The following is a 24,323-nucleotide window of genomic DNA, read 5'->3' on the forward strand; positions in this document are numbered from 1 at the left end:
AAACCTGTTTGGGGTTCTGCTACCTTTATATCCATTTCAAAACGATTTTTTAATGTTTATTTTTGAGGGACAGAGCGTGAGAGGGGGAGGGTCAGAGAGAGAGAGAGAGAGACAGAGAGACACAGAATCTAAAGCAGGCTCCAGGCTCCGAGAGCCATGAGCACAGAGCCCGACGCAGGGCTGGAACTCACAAGCCATGAGATCATGGCTTGAGCTGAAGTCGGAAGCTCAACTGACTGACCCACCCAGGTGCCCCCCTTTATATCCATTTCAAAATTTGTCTTCCTTTCCGTAGATAACGATCCTAAGGAAAATGTTTAATTGAGATTTAAGAAACACGTAATATAAAAAGAGAAAAATAATTTTGTTTAATTTACGGATTTTTAAAAAAATGATGGCATCAGATGAATTTGATTAAATTGCTTCAGGGACAAAATGTCCATTGGAAATATGAGACATCATATTCCAGATGGAGAGAAATGCAAATGGCAGCCAATTTATGTATTAATGAAAGTTTAGGTCTATTTACTTACAGAAAGTCTAGGAGTTAGCACTGCATGCAAATCTTCAAGCAGAAAAACACTATAGAAAGATGAAACAATGAAAATGGCATGCCAAAAGGTTTCAATTAAATGTAAGTCCATGAATACTATTTAATTGGAATCTCCTTCCAGGGCCAGAAATGGGGCCTCTTGCTCTGTCAGGGCTGTGCCTTGCTGTGGCTTATGTGTGAACAGCTACATGCTGAGGGTCTTGCAGTCACTCTTTACATCAAAGCTGTAAGTCAAGCTTCTCCAGTGACTTTAAAGCAAGTTAAATAAACACCCATCAGGGAAAAGAGGAAAAGCTGTGGTTGAGAGAAACAGAGAATTTAAAACAGCAAGAAACAGCAGATACTTTAGAGAACCACTTTGTCCACCTCCATTTGGCATGGCCAAAGACATGACCTTCCCAAGTTTCTCAGAACTGTGCTGAACACAGCAATACACTGTCCAGGTCCCCCTTCAAGAATGGACTCACTGCTCAGCTAAGAGGAATGTGGTCAGTAGCAAGCCTCCAGCTGACAGAAACTTCAGGGTCAGCCTTCTCTACCTAGAACTGCTTTCTCCATGGTCATACCCATCATGGGGCAGCCTGGATCCAATGACCTAGCAAGGTGTGGGTATAAAAGTTCAGTCATTAATGTATTGCAGTATGATTCCAGATAGCCCTAATATATCAGAACCACAATAAAATAAAAAATGAAATAAAAAAGAGGGTGAAGGAGAGAATAAAATAATACCAGGTGACAGGATTAGTATCCAAAGCACATTCTATAAAGTCCTGTACACTCGTTAGTAATGGGCTGTAAATTTGAGCTCAATGAGACATGTGTCCTTTGGTTCCAGGGAAAATGGCAGAATAGGAGAACCCTGAGCTCACTTCCTCCTATGGATACAACTAGGTAACACTCATATTCATGCAAATAACCCAGAAAATGGCCCAAAGACTAGAAGAATAAGCTCCACAATTAAATGTAGAGAAGAGGTCACATCAGATGGGTAGGAAGGACAGAGACTTGATAGGGAGCTAAACGGACATGTGGGCCTGTCTGTAGGAGGAGGGGAGCTGCCAGTATGGAGAGAAAAAGACTATCACACTGGGTAGCCTGCACAGGGAAGATGAATCCCCACAATATTTGGTAAAAACTAGAGGGGCCAAATTTCATGAATTCTTACAACTAGTGACTTAAAGCTGGGAACTTTAACAATTGGTCAGCTCAGCTTTGGGAAAGAGAGGATGATAGGAAGCCAAGTCCCCACTCTTAAGGAGACAGCACAACAGCCCACAGAAATTCAGCATACAAGTATCAGTTTGAGAAATGCCTGGGACATAGGGAAGGGAGAATTCTTTACCATCCCAGAAGGACAGAGATCACTGGGAGACACCTCCAGAAACAAAGGATATGGCAGGTGCCATTACCACCCCTACTCACCCCCCTCCCAGCACAAACACACAGCCACCTCAGGGAACCAGCATGGCACCAGCATTTACTACATAACTTGCTTACACAGCACCCCACCCCGTGCAGCCAGCTAACCTCGGTCCTGGCTTTGTGGGTCACCTCCCCCAACAAACCTTGCCAACACCAAGTCTCCCAACTGCCTGCTTTGCAGGGCTTCAGTCCCAGAAGCAGCCACCAGTCACCTCCCATGGAGGACATGCACACTTTGTTAAAACTGTACACCTGCCCCCACATGCTTTGCAGATGGGCCCAGCCAGCCCTGGTCTCAGTGGCAGCTGCACATCCCCTGTGGCAGAGAACCAGCTTGTAAAACTTGCAGGCACTGCACATCACACCCATACATGTTTTGCATATTGGCCTCCATTGGCTATAGCTTAGCCTCTGGCAGAGGACCACCACCACCTAGTAATAGTGTGTGCCCCACCTACTACTTTCAAGAGCAGGACACTTAGCTGACTTTCCTAACACAGAAACAAACACAGAGAGCTGGACAAAATGATGAGACAGAGGAATATGTCCCAAATGAAAGAACAGGACAAAATTATAGCAAGAGACCTAAGCAAAACAGAGATAAGTAATATGCCTGATAGAGAATTTAGAGTAATGATCATAAAGATACTCAATGGAGTTAAGAGTGGAGAACATTAGTGAGACCCTTCACAAAGAGATTTTAAAAAGAATCATTCAGAGATGAAGAACACAATTGAAATTAAAAATACACAAGATGGAATAAACAGCAGGTCAGAGGAAGCAGAAGAACAAATCAGCAGCCTGGAGGATACAGTAATGGAAACTAATCAAACTGAACAGGTAAGAGAAAAAAAGAATTATGCAAAATGAGAATAGACTTAGGGAACTCAGTGACTCCATCTACTAATAACATTTGCATTAAAGTGATCTCAGAAGAAAAGAGAGAAAAGGGGGCAGAAAATTTATTTGAAGAAATAATAACTGAAAATTTTCCTCATCTGGCAAAGGAAACAAAAATTCAGATCCAGGAGGCACCGAGATACCCCAACAAAATTAACTCAAGGAGATCCACAAAAAGACACATAATAATTAACAAGTCTAAAAAATAGTGGTAAAGAGAGAATTTTAAAAGCAGCAAGAGAAAAGAAAATAATTACACACATGGGAAACCCCATAAGGCTATCAGTGGATTTTTCACCAGAAACTTTGCAGTCGAGAAGGGAATGGCATGATATATTCAAATTGCTGAAAGGAATAAAACTGCAGCCAAGAATACTCTATCAGCAAGGCTATCTATCATTCAGAATAGAAGAGATAACAAGTTTCCCAAAAAAATGAAAGTAAAAGGAATTCATCACCACTAAACCAGCCCTATAAGAAATGTTGAAGGGGACTCTTTGCATGGAAAGGAAAGACCATAAGTAAAAGTAAGCAAAGTAGGAAGTGCAAAACCAGTAAAAATAAGTTTATCTATAAAAATCAGTCAAGGGACTCACAAAATAAAAAGATGTAAAGTATGACACCACATAACTAAAATGTGGGGAGGAGAGGAGTAAAGAATGGGCTCAAACTTAAGTGACCATCAACTTAATATAGACTGCTATATGCCTAAGATGTTATATACAAAACAAATGGTAACCACAAATCAAAAACCAGTAATATATATTCAAGAAAATAAAGAGAAAGGAAAGCCAACTTATGGTGAGAGAAGGGAGCAAGAGAAGAAAGGAACAGAGAAGATCTACAAAAACAATCACAAAACAAATAACAAAATGGCAATAAATACATACCTATGAATAATTACTTTGAATATAAATGGACTAAATACTCCAATCCAATCAAAAGACATAGGGGGACAGCATGGATAAAAACAAAAAGACCCACCTATATGCTGCCTATAACAGATTCATTTCAGACCTAAAGATACATGCAGATTGAAAGTGAGGGGGTAGAGAAATATTTACCATACAAATGGATGTGAAAAGAAAGCCAGGATAGCAATACTTAGATAAAGTAGACTTTAAAACAAAGATTGTAACAAGAGACAAAGAAGGACATTACATAATCATTAAGAGGGCATTCCAACAGAAGACATAATAATTGTAAGTATTTATGCGTTCAACATGGAAATACCCCAATACTAAAGCAGTTAATAACAAACAAAGGAACTAATCAATGGTAATACAATAATAGTAGGGGACTTTAACACCCCACTGATATCAATGGACAGATCATCCAAACAGAAAATCTACAAGTAAAACATGCAGTGTGTGAATGACACACTGGACCAGATGGATTTAACAGATATATTCAGAACATTCCATCCTAAAAGAACAGAATACACATTATTTTCAAGTGCACATGGAACATTCTCCAGAATAGATCACATGTTAGCGCACAAAACAAGTCTCAACAAATTCAAAAAGATCAAAATCATGCCATTCATCTTTTCTGACTATAACACAATGAAATTATAAATCAACCCCAAGAAAAATTTTGGAAAGACCACAAAATACATGGAGATTAAATAACATGCTACAAACAATAAATGTGTCAATTAAGATATCAAAGAAGAAATAAATGCATGGGGGACAACTGAAAATGAAAATATAATGGTCCAAAATCTTTGGGACACAGCAAAAGCAGTTCTAAAAGTTTATAGCAATACAGGCCTACTTCAAGAAGCAAGAAAAACCCCAAATAATAACCTAAACTTATACCTAAAGGAGTTAGAAAAAGGAGAACAAATAAAATGTAAAACCAACAGAAGAAAGGAAATAATAAAGATGAGAGCAGAAATAAATGATATAAAAACTAAAAAAAGTCAATGAAACCAGAAGCTGGTTCTTTGAAAAGATCAACAAAATTGGTAAACTTCTAGTCAGGTCCATCAAGAAGAGAGAGAGAGAGAGCTCAAACAAAATTAGAAATTAAAGAGGAGAAATAGCAACCAACATCTCAAAAATATAATGGATCTTAAAAGAATATTATGAAAAAGCATATTCCAACAAACTGGACAACCTGGAAGAAATGGATAAATTCCTGTAAACATATAGCCTACCAAAACTGAAGCAGGAAGAAATAGAAAATTTGAACAGACTGATTACCAGAAAGGAAACTGAATTAGTAATCAAAAAACTCCAAACAGAAGTTCCGAACCAGATGGCTTCACAAGAGAATTCTACCAAACATTTAAAAAACAGTACTTGGGGCTCCTGGGTGGTTCGGTCAGTTAAGTGTTTGACTCTTGATTTTGGCTCAGGTTATGAATCATTCTTACAGTTCGTGAGATCAAGCCCTGTATCAGGCCTGCACTGACAGCATGGAGCCTGCTTAGGATTTTCTCTCTCCCTCTCTCTCTGCCCCTCCCTCATTTGTGCTCTCTTTCTCTCTTAAAATAAATAAAAATTCAATTTAAAAAAATAGTTCTCAAACTTTTCCATAAAACAGAAGAGGAAGGAAAACTTCCAAATTCATTCTATGAGGTCAGCGTTATCCTGATTCCAAAACCAGATAATCATGCCACAAAAAAAGAGAACCACAGATCAATATCTTTAATGAACGTAGATGCAAAAATCCCCAACAAGATGTTAGCAAATTGAATCCAACAATACATTTTAAAAAATCATTCACCATGGCACAAAAACAGACACATAGACCAATGGAATAGAATAGAAACCCCAGAACTAGACCCACAAACGTATGGCCAACTAATCTTTCACAAAGCAGGAAAGAATATCCAATGGAAAAAAGACAGTCTCTTTAACAAATGGTGCTGGGAGAACTAGACAGCAACATGCAGAAGGTTGAAACTAGACCACTTTCTCACACCATTCACAAAAATAAACTCAAAATGGATAAAGGACCTGAATGTGAGACAGGAAACCATCAAAACCCTAGAGGAGAAAGCAGGAAAAGACCTCTCTGACCTCAGCCGTAGCAATCTCTTACTCGACACATCCCAAAGGCAACGGAATTAAAAGCAAAAGTGAATTACTGGGACCTTATGAAGATAAAAAGCTTCTGCACAGCAAAGGAAACAACCAACAAAACTAAAAGGCAACCAACGGAATGGGAAAAGATATTTGCAAATGACATATCGGACAAAGGGCTAGTATCCAAAATCTATAAAGAGCTCACCAAACTCCACACCCGAAAAACAAATAACCCAGTGAAGAAATGGGCAGAAAACATGAATAGACACTTCTCTAAAGAAGACATCTGGATGGCCAACAGGCACATGAAAAGATGCTCAACGTCGCTCCTCATCAGGGAAATACAAATCAAAACCACACTCAGATAGCACCTCACGCCAGTCAGAGTGGCCAAAATGAACAAATCAGGAGACTATAGATGCTGGCGAGGATGTGGAGAAATGGGAACCTTCTTGCACTGTTGGTGGGAATGCAAACTGGTGCAGCCGCTCTGGAAAACAGTGTGGAGGTTCCTCAAAACATTAAAAATAGACCTACCCTATGACCCAACAACAGCACTGCTAGGAATTTACCCAAGGGATACAGGAGTACTGATGCATAGGGGCACTTGTACCCCAATGTTTATAGCAGCACTCTCAACAATAGCCAAATTATGGAAAGAGCCTAAATGTCCATCAACTGATGAATGGATAAAGAAATTGTGGTTTATATACACAATGGAGTACTACGTGGCAATGAGAAAGAACGAAATATGGCCCTTTGTAGCAATGTGGATGGAACTGGAGAGTGTGATGCTAAGTGAAATAAGCCATACAGAGAAAGACAGATACCATATGGTTTCACTCTTATGTGGATCCTGAGAAACTTAACAGAAACCCACGGGGGAGGGGAAGGAAGAAAAAAAAAAAAAGAGGTTAGAGTGGGAGAGAGCCAAAGCATAAGAGACTCAAAAACTGAGAACAAACTGAGGGTTGATGGGGGGTGGGAGGAAGGGGAGGGTGGGGGATGGGTATTGAGGAGGGCACCTTTTGGGATGAGCACTGGGTGTTGTATGGAAACCAATTTGACAATAAATTTCATATATTGAAAAAAAATCATTCACCACAATCAAGTGGAATTTATTCAAGGGGTGCAATAGTGGTTCAACATTCATTAACCAACCAATGTGATACGTCACATCAATTAAGAGAAAGGATAAAAACCATACAGTCATATGGTTTTTCAATAAATGCAGAAAAAATGCACATTTCAATAAATGCAGAAAAAAACATTTGACAAAGTATAAATTCCATTCATGATAAAAACAATCAACAAAGTAGGTTTGGAGGAAATATACCTCAACATAATAAAGACCATACATGAGGGGTGCCTGGGTGGCTCAGTCGGTTAAGCATCTGACTTCAGCTGAGGTAATGATCTCATGATTCGTGGGTTTGAGCCCTGCATTGGGCTCTGTGCTGACAGCTCAGAGCCTGGGGCCTGCTTCAGATTCTGTGTCTCCCTCTCTCTTCCCCTCCCCTGCTCAAGCTTGCTCTCTCTCACTCTCTCTCTCTCTCACTGTCTCAAAAATGAATAAACATTAAAAAAAACATTTTTTAAAAAAATTAAAGCCATACATGAAAAACTCACAGCGAACACCATACTCAACAGGGAAAAACTAAGAGCTTTTCCCCTAAGGTCAGGAACAAGACAAGCATGGCCACTCTCACCACTTTTATTCAACACAGAAGTGGAAGTCCCAGCCACAGCACTCAGACAAGAGTAAGTAATGAAAGGCATCCAAACTAGTAAGGAAGAAATAGTAAAGGAAGAAATAGTAAATAGTAAGAAAGGAAGAAATAGTAAGGAAGAAATAGTAAAACTTACACTATTTGCAGATGACATGATACTATATATAGAAAACCTCAAAGACTCCATCAAAAAACTACTAGAACTGATACAGGAATTCAGTGAGGTTGCAGGAATGTATAGAAAACAATGTATAGAAATTCACTGCATTTCCATACACTATTCATGAAGCAACAGAAGGAGAAATTAAGAAAACAATCCTTTACAATTGCACCAAAAATAATAAAATACCTAAGAATAAACTTAACCAAGGAAGTGAAAGCCCTGTACTCTGAAAACTATGAATCACGGCTGAAACAAATGTAAGATGACACAAATAACGACATTCCATGCTCATGTATTGAAAGAAAAAATATTGTTAAAATGCCCATACTACCCAAAGCAATCTACAGATTTAATGCAATCCCCATCAAAATACCATCAGCATTTTTTCCAGAACTAGAACAAACAATTCTTAAATTTGTATGGAACCACAAAAGACCCCAAAGAGCTGAAGCAATCTTGAAAAAGAAAAACAAATTTGGAGGTATCACAAGTCTAGATTTCAAGTTATATTACAAAGCTGTAGCAATCAAAACAGTATGGAACTGGCACAAAAATAAATACATAGATCAATAGAATGGAATAGAGAGTCCAGAAATAAACCCACAATTATATGGTCAATTAATCTTCGAGAAAAGAGGCAAGGATACACCATGGGAGAAAGACAGCCTCTTCAGCAAATGGTGTTGGGAAAACTGGGCAGCAATATGCAAAAGAATGAAACTGTACCATTTTTTTATACCATACACAAAAATAAGCTCAAAATGGATTAAGGACCTGGTTAAATGTGAGACCTGAAACCATAAAAATCCTAGAAGAGAGCACAGGCAGTAATCTCTCTGACATTGGCCATAACAAAATCTTTCTAGATATGTCCCCTGAGGCAAGGGAAACAAAAGCAAAAATAAACTGATGGGACTATTTCAAAATATAAAACTTTTGTACCACAGAGGAAATAACCAAGAAAACTAAAACACAACCTACTGAGCAGGAGAAGATATTTTTAAAAGACATACCCAATAAAGGATTAGTGTCCAGGATATATAAAGAACTTAAATAATTCAACACCAAAAAAGCAAATAATCCAGTTAAAATATACAGATGGGTTGGGGCGCCTGGGTGGCGCAGTCGGTTAAGCGTCCGACTTCAGCCAGGTCACGATCTCGCGGTCCGTGAGTTCGAGCCCCGCGTCAGGCTCTGGGCTGATGGCTCGGAGCCTGGAGCCTGTTTCCGATTCTGTGTCTCCCTCTCTCTCTGCCCCTCCCCCGTTCATGCTCTGTCTCTTTCTGTCCCAAAAATAAATAAAAAACGTTGAAAAAAAATTTTTTTTAAAATAAAATAAAATAAAATATACAGATGGCAAACAGACACATGAAAAAATGCTCATTATCAGGGAAATGCAAATCAAAACTGCAACAAAATATAACCTCACACATGTCAGAATAACTAAAATCAAAAACACAAGACACAAGTATTGGCAAGGATGTGGAGACAAAGGAACACTTGCACACTGTTGATGGGAATGCAAAATGGTGCAACCACTGTGGAAGATAGTATTTAGGTTCCTCAAAAAATTATAAATAGAATTACCATATGATCCAGTAATTGCACTACCGGTTATCTACCCAAAGAACATGAAAACAATAAGTTGAGGGGTTTATGCACCCCTGTATCTATTGCAGCATTATTTATAATAGCTGAATTATGGAAGCAACCCAAGTATCTACTAATAGATGAATGGATAAGAGGACGTGATAGATAGATGACAGATAGTAAATAGATAGCTATATAGATAATGGAATATATATAATATATAGATATATAATAGAATAGAATATTATTCAGCCATTAAAAAAGAATGAAATCCTGCCATTTGCAGCAATACGGATGGATCTAGAGAGCAAAATGCTAGGTGAAATAAGCCAAAGAAAAAAAAATATCATATTTCACTCATATGTGGAATTTAAGAAATTAAAAAAAAAAAACAGCAGCAAAGGGGGAAACAAGAGAAAGAGACAAAACAAAACCAAACCAAAAATAGAAAACAAACAAAACAAAAAAAATCCGGACCCTTAACTATAGAAAGCTGATGGTTACTAGAAGAGAGGTGGGTGGGGCGATGGGTGAAATAGGTGATGGAGATTAAGAGTACACCTATCATGACGAACTCTGAGTCATGTAGAGAATTGCTGAATCACTATATTGTACTCTTGGAGCTAATATAACACTGTGAGTTAACCACACTGCAATTGAAAAAATCTTAAAAAAATAAGAAAGAAATGTACCCTCTGAATTAGTAATGAATGAGTGAGTGAGTGAAGAATTAAGTAATAAATGTAAATACTACAATAATTACTAAGGAATGCAAAAGTATTTGAAAATATGAAAAGACAAATCATGATTTGGGTTGTAAAGATAATAATGCAAATATCCTTCCCAAAATAACTAATAACTTTAATGTCATTCTAATGAAATTTCCCAAGGGTTTAGAAAATTGACAAAAATATTCTGAAGTTCACCTGAATGAAAAAAGAGACAGGAATAGCTACAAATTTTTTTAATCCAGAATAAAACAAGGGAATTGCACTACCAGAGTAAAATATGTAATGAAATAATATTAACAGCAATGTGAGAGACGGGCAGGAAAAATGCCCGATGATATCAATCCCATAAATGATAAGAGACAGAAACGGACCCAAGGATAACATTTGAATTTAGTATAAAAAGCATTCATTGGGGCGCCTGGGTGGCTCAGTCGGTTAAGCGTCCGACTTTAGCTCAGGTCACGATCTCGCGGTCCATGAGTTCGAGCCCCGCGTGGGGCTCTGGGCTGATGGCTCAGAGCCTGGAGCCTGCTTCCCATTCTGTGTCTCCCTCTCTCTCTGCCCCTGCCCCGTTCATGCTCTGTCTGTCTCTGCCTCAAAAATAAATAAACGTTAAAAAAAAATTTTTAAAAAAAAAAAAGCATTCATTGCTTCTCATGATTCTGAAATTTTGGTATGTCTCTGAATAGACAGTTTATTTCCACCTCATATTGTGTGGACTACAGCACCTCAGCTGGGGCTGGATGTTCCAAGATGGCTTTGACCATGTGTCTGGTGCTTCATCTGGGGTGGCAGGATTGGACTGAGACTGGCTGGGCCTTCCTCCCTGTCCCCCACCCACCTCCCTTCCTCTCTTCTCTCTCTCTCTCCCACACACTCATCTCTCTCCCTCCCCCATCATCAATATCTCTCCCCCTGGATTCTGTTGGTAATCTAGTGTGAGTTTCTTTACACAGCGGCTGATCATGTCAAGAGAACCAGAACCCAAGCTGTCTGGTCTTCAAAGGCCTACAGGTAGCACAGCACAACCAAAGCTGCTTCTATTGGCCAAAGCAAGGCACACCAGCCCAAGTTCAAAAAACGGTGAATAGACTAATTCTTGACTGGGGGACTTTCATGTGTATACATTGTCCCATTGCTCATGTCTACTTCTGCAGACAACCTGCCAGAATAAATTTGTTATTATTATGAAATATGTATGCACACACACACTCACACACACTCATACACCGAGTGTTTACTTGGGCCCATTTGGTTTTGCAGACTAACTCTATCAAATATTCTCTTCCAAAAGATGGAAAAATAAGGAATGCTCCCCAATTCACTTTGTATTGCTTATATAACCTTGATTCCAAGGTATATACTACTGCAAGAAAGGAGAATTGGCCAGTCTTATTTAAAAATATAAATCAAAAAGTACCTAGATAAAATATTATCAAATTGAATCCAGCAGTGTATAAAATAAATAATACATGGTGTTCAATTGCAGATGGGTTCACATCTGAAAACCTAATTAGTTTAATCTAAACACTTTCACAAAATAGAATAGGGAAGAAATGAACATATCAATGGATGAGGGAAATTATTTTTTATTATTCAAAAATAATTCATGACTTTAAAGAACTCCTAGCAAATAAAAGTAAAAGTGAGCTTCCTTAACCTGATAAACAGAATCTACTGAAAACCTATAACAATAACCCTGAATGGTGAGAAGTTAGCATTGCTTCAAAGACAGGAACATGATAAGGGTACTCACAATCAATACTTCCATTCAACATTGTACCAGATGCCCTAGCCAGAGGGGTAAGGAAAGAAGAAAAGATAAGTGGCATACAGGTTGGAGAGGAAGAAACAAAACAATTATTTCCTGATGATATTTTTTAACATTCAGAAACTCCAAGAAACTCTTCACATAAACTACCAGAGCAAACAACACAATTTAGCTAAATTGTTGTATAAAAGGTCAATATATAAAATCAGTGCATTCTCCTACATTAATAATCCAATAAAGCTGGTATGGGTTATTCAAAAAAATAACATTAAAATTAGCTATTATAAATTTAAAACAAAGCATATCTTGATCCCAAGGAAACTCCTGTGAATTAATATTAATTTTTTTAAATATTTTTTAATGTTTATTTATTTTTGAGAGAGAGAGAGAGAGAATGAGCCGGGGAGGGGCTGAAAGAGAAGGACACACAGAATCTGAAGCAGGCTTCAGGCTCCAGAGCTGTCAGCACAGAGCCTGACACAGGGCTCAAATCCATGAACCACGAGCCCATGACCTGGGCTGAAGTTGGATGCTCAACCGACTAAGCCACCCAGCCACCCCAATATTAATGTTTTAATGAAGCTTTTGGAATATCAGAAATTATAGATGAATGTCTAAGTAAATGGAAAGAGATTTTCCAAGTGTAAAGGCCATGAAAGATTCATAAAGCAAATAACTGATAAATTAGACTCCATAAAGCATGTTAAATGATATAAAAACTATCATAACACTTAAGTGATGTACTGGAAAAACAGCCACAAATAAGGCAAAAAGTTGATACCCTTAATATGCAAAGCATACTTCTAAGTCTTAAAAGCCATTGGAAAAACACTACTGCTCCCAATAAAAATAGTAGCAAAGAAAATTTGTGTAAGAAAATATCACTTATAATCATGTGAATAAAGGCTAGTCTTACCATAATAAAATAATTGCTTATTAAAATAACAGTGATGTGTTACTTTTTCACCAACAAATGGAAAATAACACCAGGAAAATGCAATTTGTGTGCTATGAGACAAGTCTTTTCCCACATTGCCATTAGGAGTTGAAGATACACAACCGTACTCTGGGCTGTATTTACAGAGCACAATATAACATACTATGTCTGACCCACTATCCAGGTCCATTTATAAACCTATTTATATATCCTTTATCTATTTGCATATCCCAGAAAATAATTATATATTTATATACTTTATACTTTTTTTTTTACAGAGAGAGAGAGACAGAGACAGAGACAGAGAAAGAGAGAGAGAGAGACAGTGTGCGAGTGGGGGAGAGAGGCAGAGGGAGAGAAAGAGAAAATCTTTTTTTTTTAATATTTTTTTTAAAGTTTTTATTTATTTTTGAGACAGAGAGAGACAGAGCATGAGCAGGGGAGGGGCAGAGAGAGAGAGGGAGACACAAAATCTGAAGCAAGCTCCAGGCTCTGAGCTGTCAGCACAGAGCCTGATGCGGGGCTTGAACTCATAGACTGTAAGATCATGACCTGAGCTGAAGTCGGATGCTTAACCGACTGAGCCACCCAGGCGCCCCAAGAAAGAGAAAATCTTAAGGAGACCCCGTGCTCGGTGCAGAGCCTGATGCCACAATCCTAGGATCATGACCTGAGCCAAAATCAAGAATTGGACACTCAACCGACTGAGCCACTGAGGTGCCCCCATACTTTATACATTTTTAATATATATATTTATTCATATATTTTATACATTATTATATTTAATATATCTATATTATGAAATTATGTGTGAATGTATACATATGTATGTATATATATGTATGTACAAAATTGTTCATGATATGACATGAACTATAGAAAAACTGAATATGAAATACCAAATGATTAAATAAATTATGGCTCACCGGTAATTGATTTCAAATTTTGATATGCTTGGGAACTCTTCTTTAAGGAGAATTTTGTGCAGAAGCCCAGTATCTAAAGTAGTTCATTGTGAACCTGTTTGAAAAGTGCAAGGGAAGCCATGGAATCCATTGGTCTTGCTTCTCCCAATTCTTGCTTCTCCCAAGCCCTGTGGTGGCCCTTAAGACACCTCTATGAATCCCCAAGACTACATGGAAAACTGAGAAGAAAAGACACCACTATACAATATTATAAGACTACTGAATTCATACTTCAAAAAATTTGTAATGATGAGAGCAAAGGCTCATAATATATCACATAAAAATTAATATACACAAAACTTCATTTTATATGATCACAACTAGATAAATATATGTATGTAAATATCTGGTGATTCTATTTTCTTCTTTAAAGTTATCCATAATTTTCAGCTTTCATACCAAAACCATGAATTCCTTTCATTATTAGGGGGAAATGGAAAATTATTAACAAACATGTGTAGTTTGCATTCAGGCCCTCTAGTTCATGCTAGAATTATTATATGCATCTGTAGAAAAAAAAACTTGGAATTTTTAAGAAAGTTTTATTAGAAACAGCTAAAGAGCTCTCCAATAATCTACCTCTGGGACATTTATCTTCGGTGTTATTTGGAGCACATCTGAAATCAATTAGAGCCCCCCAACTGGCTTCAGGAGGCTGTGTGCGCCTCCAGCCATCTCCACAGCAAATTGCCTCAGCCGTGGTCAAAGTCAAAATTTCTCAGTTGCCTTGGTTGACCTAGAAATGTTTTATGTAATTTGCCATTATCTGGAAGGGAAACAGTTGTTAGAAAATAAATCTCTTCTGACTTTGTCTTGTTAAAGGGGTGCCAAGAAATGTTCTTCATCATTCGGACATACCAGAAGAAAAATAAGAAATATTCAGTAAAATAAATGGAATCTCCAAAGTAAATCCAAAGAAAAATCACTGTTAATCTATCTCTAGAGATACAAAGTATAGAGTGATTTGCTTTTTAATCTTTGAATGCCAGAAATAGGGTATCTATAAGGACTGAATACGGAAATAAGAGGCAGAATTTTTATTTTTCTTTCCTTCCTCCATTCAGTACGTACTTACCAAAAAAAAAAAAAAATCTATAATGAGAAGGTAGTGTACTCGGGGCTGGGAATAGAAATTCATACATAGTAGAGGAAAGGATGGAGGCAGAAATATCCAGTGCTTCCACTAACTCATGTAGCTTTACGCTGATGATCACTAATCTCAAATGGTCCCCTAGAGCCTCCAGGTGATTCAACTGTATTTAAGTAGCTCATTCACTTGCCTACTCTACACGGTTAGTTTGTACCTTTTTCTGTGTCCTCACATGTCCAACGCTTCCTCCCCTTCTCTCTCGGATGCTGAGACTGCTTGCTTGTTCACTGAGAAAACAGAAGCAACAGGAAAAGATTTTGATGTACTCCCCACCACGTCTGCTGACATACGGGCATGTGTGCCCTGATCCTCCATCATCCCTCCTGTGGCTGTGAATAAACTCATGGCCTCTGAGCTGAGACCAAGCCCTTCACTTGTGTGGGAGATTTCATCCCTCTCACCAACTCAAGAACACGACTTCAACAATTGTTTCCTCTCTCCCCTGCTTCTTCAGTTTCCCTCTGTCTGCTGAGTCGTTCACAACAGCACACAAAAATGCTACATCTTAAAATGAAACCCTCACTTGACCCCACATTCCCTTCCAGCTACCACAATACATCTCTGCCTTACCCCACTGCAAAAATTCTATGAAATGTTGACTATACAGAGTGTCTCAAATCCCACTCTTCCCATTCTCTCTCGAATGCATTCCTGTTAGGCTTTCTTCCCAAGCACTCCACTGAAACAGCTTTCGTAAATATCCCCTGACCTGTCTCCCTCTCTCACACCCTGTCCTCCACCTCCCTTGTGCCCCACCACCATTTGGCATACCATATAATCACTCATTTGTTTGTTGCCTCTTGTCCCCAACTGATCTATAGCTTCCAGGAACTCTACCCTAAAGGCCCAGAACATTGCCCGGCACATAGCAAATATTCAATAAATTTTTGTTAAATGGATCAGTGGGATAAATAAATGACCATGCCTAAGATGATGCAATTATCCAGTTAGGGAGCAGATATTTAAAGTCAGCTGTACCTGACTTTCAAATCACGTACCCCAAAGCCTCATGCTACAACCTGTGCCTCTGATGAGGTGATTGAAATAGATGGCAGTATCATTAGTGAAGTAGGGTCTATAATAGAAGGGAGATTTGCCATGGAGACTTGTGAAATCATTTAATAGTTGGCAAAATAAGCATAACATTAGAGAAATTGCCTACTCACTCAGAGGTGAGTAATCTGGCAATCTCATCTATCTACTACACAATCCAGAATGAGAAATGGAACAACCACAGCCTCTAAATGACCCAAGCAGATGTCACAAAACCCAAGCTTACACACAAGAAGCTTAGTGGGTTCTCTCAGAGCCACAAGTTTAGGGTTAGGTATTCCAACCACAGAAGCTTAAAAGTGACCAACGGTGAGGTACTAGAGAGAGCACACTCCCACATAGACACACACACAATTTCCAGAAGCCTTTACAAGAACATAAATGACCTAGTCTGGTTTTGTTCAGCCTTACCACAGCCCTTCACACCTCCAGAGCCCTTCACACCTCAGCAGTGATTCTCCTGCAAGATGTCCGAATACAGGGCAGCATAAGACACGTGTTTAGAACAATGATCGGAGGTTGGGAGGATACGACTGAGTTGTATTCAGTACCTTTTTTGAAAAAGTAGATAAGGAACTCATACATTTTAGAGATATCCACAGAATCTGGCTGCAAGTTTTAAAGCCTGCAATTGAAGAGGTAAAATTTCTGGAGAAACAAACAAGAAAATCTATTTAATAGAAGAGCCCAACCCCCATTTATGCTAAACAAATGGAACATTGGTATCCTTCTCCAAAGGATAAAAAAGAGAATCAAAGTGAATTTTAGTAGATACACGGATTTAATTTTTATTTTCAATTTGTGTTTGAGTCATGCCAAAGGTATATGAGAGGTGATAAATACGGCACAACTTGCATCATGAGAGTAATATCTGATATCAACAATCCAAGACAAGTTGGTACCCACTGGTCCAGGGAATGGGAAGTTGCTGACTTAATAGCTCTATGACCTTCTATAGAGTGATGATAGTCTTATTTGTGGCTAACTAAGTATACTTTTTCCAAGTAAGAGATTTGTTTTTCTAAGATTAGCAGTATAATGTCCTTAAAACTAGAAATAAATTAGCAGTACCAAAGAAAACTCCAAAAATCAGGCTTTTAACTCTGCAGGCTTGAAAAGAGAGAGAAATAGGAGCTTAATATTAAAATTTTCAAATTTTTTCCACCCTCATTAGCACTTCTGGTCTCAGATTTCACTGCTGGCATTACCGGTGGTGTATGGAAGCTTGTTTTTGTCACATATGTGAAGATTTATTTAACGTGAAAGCCCTCCCCAGTTCATGCGGATTGAAACCATAACTAAACACCTTGTCACATGTTTCCTATTGTGAATAGGCACATATAACTTTCCAAAGAATAATTATTATTCCAGTGTGCAGATTTTACCCAGACTTTCAAAAGGTAGATTATAGATCTTGAGAAACTAAAAAACTTATTTATGATTTTTAATCAGAAAGAGACTGTGTTCAAAATAAGACATGGAAAACAATTCATTCTCTGGAAAATAGAAAAATAAAGCTTTGGAAAACTAATTTCCCACTAATTTCCCCCTTTTTCTGAGCCAGATTCGAAAAGCTATGGTAAAAAAATATATATTACATGAGAAAAAAACCCTTCTTTTCCTGTATTCGGTAGTTCAAATATCATATGAGATACTTTAAAGATTGAATTTTTGCTTTGGGGGGAATGGAATGGTTTCCTAAATGCCATCGGGACCCTCACTCTGCCTTGTGGCCAAATCTTTTTAAAGTCCCTACAATCTGATATCCAAACATATAACATTGAAGGCAATATAACAAAGGAATTAAGACTGCAGGCTCTCAAATCAGAGACTTGAGTTTGAATTCTCCATTCTACTTATTATCCTTCCTATCCTTGAGCTATTTACTTCTCTGAGCCTCTGGTTTCTCATCTGCAAAATGGGATAAAAGTATGGCCTGTTTCATACTTTCAGAAAGTATCAAAAAACAATACACAGAAACCACCTACCATGGGGTAAATGCTCAAGCACTGATTTCAATTATGAATGTGATTGTGATCACGATAAGTAGCATCGATTGCTGTTAAGTCTGGTTTCCCTTTAACACCACTCGCCTGCCTGGCGCACAGGCACATAATACCTTCTTCTTAAATATTTTGTGATAGACTGCTGGAAAGAGGAGTTTGAACCTGGATCCATGCTCTTAAAATTCAAGAAATGTAATGACTCTTCTCTATTCCATTTCATCTACTCTCATTATTCCATCCACTTTCTTCCCTACTTTCAGAAACATCTAGAGAAGAATGAGAAAACTTGGCTACAAACAGGAGAGTGTTTTGGAGGATTTGGATGTTGGGGAGCACGAGGCTTGCTTTGGGAGAGTTGAAACGGGGTAACACAAAATAAAATATGAAGAACAGCCAGCCCTAGTGAGAAGAAAACACTATCAAATCCTGATTTGTGTATATGTCCATCATTGGTGTGATTACTGAAAAGCCAGTCTAGTAGCTACTTTTTGCCCCCGTGCTCCGTAATTGTGCCTTGAGCCTTTTCTGCCTCTTTAAGATAAACCCCCTTCATGTGCTAGCTGCATTTAAAAAGTACCAATGAACAACTCAATTAACCCAGTAAATTATGAACCATTCAGTGATGACAATAAAGAAGGTGCCAGCAACATTACTGAAAGACTGACAAGGGGTGTTCGGGTAAGTTCAGTGGACCTGGACTGCTTTGTAGTCTTCACCCAAATCCTATCCAAAAAGGAAAGCTCAGTCCGATGTGTTTGCACACAGGGCTTGGTGAGCATGCTTTGTCAGTTATTATCAATGACTGACCATGACATTAGAAAATGTTATTTCTTCCAACTAAAAAGAACCTGCACTGACCCTTCTCTGTTGTGCCTCCCCATCCCCCGCATAACTATGCCCTTTCACCTCTGTTTTTTTTTTTCTTCTTCTTCTTCTTTTTCTTTCTTCTTCTTCCTCTTTTACTTCAGGATTTATAAAATCCTTTGAAACATGTTGTTTCCAGATGTAGGTCCCAAGTGCCCTGTCATTTACTTCCTGTCCAAGCACAGAGCAGATGGAATTACACAAGGTTGGCCGCATGATTCCACCCTCCAATGCCTTCATTAAACTTCAGGATTTTAAAAGAGTCTGCCCAGTTACTGGCAGGGACCTTTCCATACTTCCACCCCCAAAGCTGTAAATTACTACCTCATTAAACTCAATTGTAAATGATTAGGTGTCTGGAATGTACTTTCCTTTCCCTGCAGCCTCCTTGGGGTAATTACTGTATCACAGGCCTCCCTACTTAACTTAGCACATTATTCAAGCAGTGCAATGTTGGAGTAGCTGAATGAGGGAGGAGGTTTTATTTCTGCGAAGGTATTATAACTCTATCTTTCGGTTCCAAAAGCAGATTTGTGATCTTTCAGTTCCCATTGAGTAATCTCTCTTTTAACAAGAGAAAGCCGTACTCAACCGGCCTTTTTCAAGAATTCATCTTTCTTTCTACCACACAGGCAGTTGGAACTACAGCACTTTTGTTTTTTCTGAGAATCAGTGAGATAATTTAACATTTTTAAAAGGCTGCTGTTGCTGCCATTAATTTCTATAGGTAAAGAGCGCCTGGGAAATGTTTAAATGTGGTTTTTTGTTTGAGTGGGGTGTTTTGTTTAGTTTTGTTTTCTGAGACAAAGGGAAACAAAGGTAACTCAGGTGATCAATGCCTAACCACCTAAGTCTGATTCTTTGATGATATTTGTTTTACGAAACCTTGAAGAGTCTGGAAAGGTCATGGGTAAAGGGTAGGAGGGAGAGAAAGAGGAGGAGAGGCTGTCACATTGAATAAATAATCTATCCCAAGTTCCCAGCCTGGTTGCCATCACGTTAGCAGGAAAGGTGAAACTAATATTCCCTGAGGGGCAAAAGCTCAGAAGGTCAGTCCTCTTTCTTAGGGAGGTTTTTGCCTCTTTAGTTGATTCATTGGTTTAGAGTCAAGATTTTTCACTGTCTGTCCTGGGCCTCCCTGCCCCTTGTTTCACTAGAGTCCATCAGTTGTGCTTCAGTGTCACTGGAATATAGGGAAAGATAGTGACTTGTCATTTGGAGAAAGGAAATGAGGGCCATTAAGCCAAATGTTTAACTGAAGTCAAACAAGTATTAGCAATACAGTCATTGCTGATGTAGAGTTTCCACCTGTGTGAAGGAAAATGCGAAAATTGATAATGGAATGGAGCACCATCCCTTCTAACTCAGCCTAGGAATGCGTTCTTGGGTATTATAGATGATCGTAAGGAAGATTCATTCCTATTTGGACATGACACATAGAGGTGGACTAGGTGGCTTGGGTATTCATTTGTCTGCATTCATTTGTGTCTGGAAAAAGTTCAAATGAACTTTGCTTGGGAGACTACTCTCTAACTGGGATGGAATAAAAGGGCATACCTAGTACCTTGGAGTAGACAGCAGAAGAGAGGTAAAGGAGCTACTTCCCCAAGGAAGGAAAAGAAATGTAGTCATTTGGCAATGTCATCAATGTCATCATGGCGGACACCAGCAGCAGTGATGATGCTGACTTAAAATTCTCGGCAAGTTTCGTGAACATTAGATATTCAAAACAGTGCATAGGGAGGAACAACATGAGCTAAAGTAAGACACCACAAAAATAACCAGGTAAGACTTTAAAAGCCTGGACATTCTTTGTTAGTCTTGCACAAGTGCCAGGAGAATTTATTACTACAATCACCCTATCCAGACCTATGGTCTGGTGAGTTCTGGGAAAATCAATTTACACAAAGGAACACTATTAAAATTAGTACCACAAAATGAGCACAGAAAAAATCAGCTAGTGAAGTAGACTGAACGGAAGCAAAGCAGGTTTGTGAAGTACTTCATGTTAGCTATGTTGTAGGCAATTCACTCTCTACTTTTTTTATTCCTTTTTAAATTATCATTTAAAAACCTATTCAAATTTTAAGATTATTTTTCCCCCACAGAGGAAAAGAAACAAAAAATGATATATGTCAAAGACCCTCCGGTAGAGTTGCGTTTTTATGGATTTCAATACCAGGCAAAACTAATCCACGATAACAGATACCACAATGTAATTACTTTTGGGTTGAAATGTTGGCTGGGAAGGAACATAAGGAAACTTTCTAGGGATATGAAAATGTTCTATATCTTGTGTAGTGGTCATAAGGGGTATATACATTTGTAAAAATTTATTGAACTATAAAATCAAAGTTTTTACATTTTACTATATTAATTATGCCCACTAAAAACAGTGTTAAAAATGTTTATTTTTTAACCCAAGAAGAACTGGTAATATATTGGGTCAATCTATCAGAAACACGTTATACCTCCATTTATTCATTTGTATTTGAACACTCTCTGTATATCATTTTAAGTTTCTTCCTTAGTTAATTTAAAAATTACTTTTGTAGAAATTATAATTATATATTTTCCATCATACTCATCAGTGGGTTGTTTCTCATATATAGCAAAATCATAGTATAGTTTTTTTAACTGACTTCCTTATTTCCATTATTCTTTTCTGTCTAGGCTTTGTTGTTGTTGTTGTTGTTTGTTTTTCACTGAGCATATCACTAAGAAATAATGACAGTGTTGCCTTGTTCTTGGCTTGAACTACCAAAAAGCTATTTTTAAAAATGAGGAAATATGTCATACAGTGCTATATATCAATTACGTATCAGTAAAACTGAAAGGAGGGGTGCCTGGGTGGCTCAGTTGGTTAAGCATCCGACTTCAGCTCAGGTCATGATCTCATGGTCCATGAGTTCAAGCCCCGCGTCGGGCTCTGGGCTGATGGCTCAGAGCCTGGAGCCTGCTTCCGATTCTGTGTCTCCCTCTCTCTCTGCCCCTCCCCCGTTCATGCTCTGTCTCTCTCTGTCTCAAAAATAAATAAACGTTAAAAAAATTTTGAAAGGAGAAAAATGATGAGAGCTAATATTCCTGTCCTCTTGATAAAATGCCTTTAGCATTTGCCACTAGCAGAATGTTGATGTTAGATTGAGAGACTTACTCTCATATTAAGGTATTTCTGTCTATCCTTAAGTTTTCCTTGAATTTTATCACAGATGGGTATAGAATTTTGCATCTCCAGATCCTGATCTCCTGGTTGTGAGATCAAGCCCCACCTCAGGCTCCAAGCCGTGGTGGAGCCTGCTTACGGTTCTCTCTCTCCGTCTCCCTCTGTCCCTCCCCCGCTAAAATAAAGAACTTACATTCAGTGTTCTCATCATCATTTTCAATAATCCTAGCTGCAATTTTTTTTCCTACTTAACTCAAGAAAAGAGACAAATTAGTTAGAAATCAGGTTTGGCTGCTGTGAGAGGCCCTAGCGGAGAGTGGTTAAAATAAGGTAAATGTCCATGTAGGAGGCTAGGGCTGAGGACAGCTCGACCTTTTTCTATCTTGCTAAGCTATTTACCACCCAATTTCCACGGTATGTGGTCTCCACATCATGATTTCAGATCACTGAAGTAGTTCTTAACATCATATCCACATTCTAGCCCACAGAAGAAGCATAAGAGGGAAGGAAAGGATTTGCAAAGTATACATTGCTCATATCACTGCCATCCACATTAGAATTTAGTCACATGGCCACATCTAGAATCAAAGGATCCTGAGAAATGTAGTCTTTCGCTGGATGGCCAAGTGCTAAATTAAAAATTCTATTACTATATAAAATGGGAGAACACATAAACAGCAAAAAAGAATCAGCACCTGACAGTTTTTAAAATGTTTCCAGTGAGCTGATTTAATTTTTAATTTTTAATTTCTAATTTTGTTTCAGTGGATCAAACAATGGGATATGAATTATTTTTAGTATTTAAGTTTATTGATAACGGATTTAATTGAAGTACACTTGACACACAATGTTCCATTAGTTTCAAGTATATAGCATAGTGACTGGACAAGGCTATCTGTTATACTATTCTCACCAGAAATGTAGCTACTATCTGTCACTATTATGACACTATATATATATATGTCACTATATATGACACTATTACAATACCATTTACTATATTCTACTTATCCTATACTCTACCTTTTATTCCTGTGATTTATTCATTCCACAACTGGAAGCCTGTATCTCCCACGTCCCTTCACCCATTTTGCCTATCCCATCCACCCACCTCCCCTCTGGCAACCATCAGTTTGTTCTCTGTATTTATGGGTCTATTTCTGGTTTTTGTTTGCTTATTCATTTGTTTTGCTTTTTAGATTCCACATATAAATAAAATCACATTGTATTTGTCTTTCTCTGACTTATTTCATTTAGCATAATACCCTCTAGGTCCATCCATGTTGTCCATATGGCAAGATCTTATCCTTTTTATGGCTGAGTAATATTCCAGTGTGTGTGTGTGTGTGTGTGTGTGTGTGTGTGTGTGTGTGTATCAATTCTTTATCCATTCATCTATTGAAGGACACTTGGGTTGTTTTCATATCTTGGCTATTGTAAATAATGCTGCCATAAACATAGGGGTGCATATATTTTTCAAATTAGAGTTTTCAATTTTGTTGGGGGTTGGGGATAAATACCCAGTAGTGAAATTACTAGATTGTATGCTATTTCTATTTTTAGCTCTTGAGAAACCTCTATACTGTTTCCCAGTTTGCATCCCCACCAACAATGCAAGAGGATTCCCCTTTCTCTGCATCCTTGCCAACACTTGTTATTTCCTGTTCTTTTCATTCTAGCCATTCTGACAGGTATAAAGTGATATCTCATTGTGGTTTCACTTATATCTGTGTCTGTTTCATTTCATGTGTCTGTTGGCCACCTGTATGCCTTCTTTGGGAAAATGTCTGTGCAGGTCTTCTGCCCATTTTTAATTGGATTATTTGGGGGTTTTTTGGTGTTGAATCAAATAAGTTCTTTATATATTTTGGATATTAACTCCTTATTGGACATATCATTTGCAAATATCTTCTCCCTTTCAGTAGGCTGCCTTTTCATTTTGTTGATGGTTTCCTTTGCTATGCAAAAGCTTTTTATTTTGGCATAGTCCAAATGGTTTATTTTTGCTCTTGTTTCCCTTGCCTGAAGAGACCTATCTAGAAAAGTGTTGCAATGGCCAATGTCAAAGTAATCACTGCCTGTGTTTTCTTCTAGGATTTTTATCGTTTCAGGTCTCACATTTAGGTCCTTCATGCATTTTGAGTTTATTTTTGTATATGGTGTAATGAAGTAGCCCAGTGTCATTGTTTTGCATGTAGCTGTCCAGTTTTCCCAGCAGCATTTATTGAAGACTATCTTTTCTCCACTGTATGTTCTTGCCTCCTTTGTCGTAGATGAATTAACCATACAA

At 38.1% G+C, this 24,323-nt stretch overlaps 1 protein-coding gene across 32 annotated transcripts in view; it reads right to left on the reverse strand.

Annotated features, from left to right (window-relative positions):
• LPAR1 (lysophosphatidic acid receptor 1) overlaps positions 1-24,323 on the reverse strand; it is a 352,881-nt gene that overhangs the window by 225,788 nt on the left and 102,770 nt on the right. For 16 of the 32 annotated variants that reach the window (XR_007459186.1, XM_049636578.1, XM_049636570.1 and 13 more), the window contains 2 exons: positions 15,102-15,174; positions 13,759-13,852 (listed from right to left, as the gene is read on the reverse strand). The exons of 6 other annotated variants lie outside the window; for them this stretch is intronic. The gene's annotated coding sequence lies outside the window, so the exon portion shown is untranslated. Of the gene's footprint in view, positions 1-11,880; positions 11,916-13,758; positions 13,853-15,101; positions 15,175-15,945; positions 16,076-16,411; positions 16,461-16,551; positions 16,637-24,323 lie in introns of those variants that run through there. 10 more of the 32 variants (XM_049636622.1, XM_049636661.1, XM_049636603.1 and 7 more) reach the window with 6 other exon arrangements.

Source organism: Panthera uncia, chromosome D4 (genome assembly GCF_023721935.1).
Source record: "Panthera uncia isolate 11264 chromosome D4, Puncia_PCG_1.0, whole genome shotgun sequence".
NCBI lineage: Eukaryota > Metazoa > Chordata > Mammalia > Carnivora > Felidae > Panthera > Panthera uncia.